Source organism: Fulmarus glacialis, unplaced genomic scaffold (genome assembly GCF_000690835.1).
Source record: "Fulmarus glacialis isolate BGI_N327 unplaced genomic scaffold, ASM69083v1 scaffold7271, whole genome shotgun sequence".
Taxonomy (NCBI): Eukaryota; Metazoa; Chordata; class Aves; order Procellariiformes; family Procellariidae; genus Fulmarus; species Fulmarus glacialis.
Genome location: NW_009190785.1, coordinates 48,708 through 49,483, shown reverse-complemented (window position 1 = coordinate 49,483; position 776 = coordinate 48,708).

The window sequence follows — 776 nt, the reverse complement described above, 5'->3', positions numbered from 1 at the left end:
GTCGCCCCATAACAACCTTTGACTCTTTGCTGAGGAATTGTTCATCTAGAGCTTCCTTCCTCACAGCGTCTTACTGGTTTGGGCATAGTCATACAGTGCATTGGGTGTACCTGCAGTAGCATTTTGGTTCAGACTAGGAGTGTGCTTTGGAAGCAAAACTCCCAATTGTCATCACCTACTGTGCTTTGGTTTGTGTTGCAGAATCATTTCAAAGTACTCAGACTGAATTACTTTTGGATGAAAGTAAATCAGAAGATATGGTCCAAGAGCGTACCTACTGCAGTCCCATTGCCGCACAGTGTTCAGCTCATGGAACCAAATTAGAGCTACCCCAAAGTAAAAATTCTCAACAAATGCATGTTGTGTTAATGTTGGGTCCTCAGCACCAACTGTTTTGTTCTTCAGATTTGCTCCTTTTACTGTGCATTCCCGGCTAATGTGAGTATAGTCATGGATAGAGATAAATACACAGCACTTAGAGGTTATTATTCACGTCCACTGTACTTGCTTCAGTTAAAGAGTCCAGCTATTCAAGCCTAAGTGAGTATAGATAATATCAAAGTAGCTGACAATTTGAGTTTGACTTGGAAGCTGGCACTTAAACGGTAATTAGGTTAGTGAGCACCAGAGCTATAATGAAGCTGTTTTCCTGTCTCTGTTACCTTTTGCCCTTTCCTAGTTTATTAATCTGAGTTCTTCTCTGTTCTCTAACATGCTTATTCATGTGACCCAGTCGCTAACCCAAATCACCACGATATTCTGACACCTCTTATGTG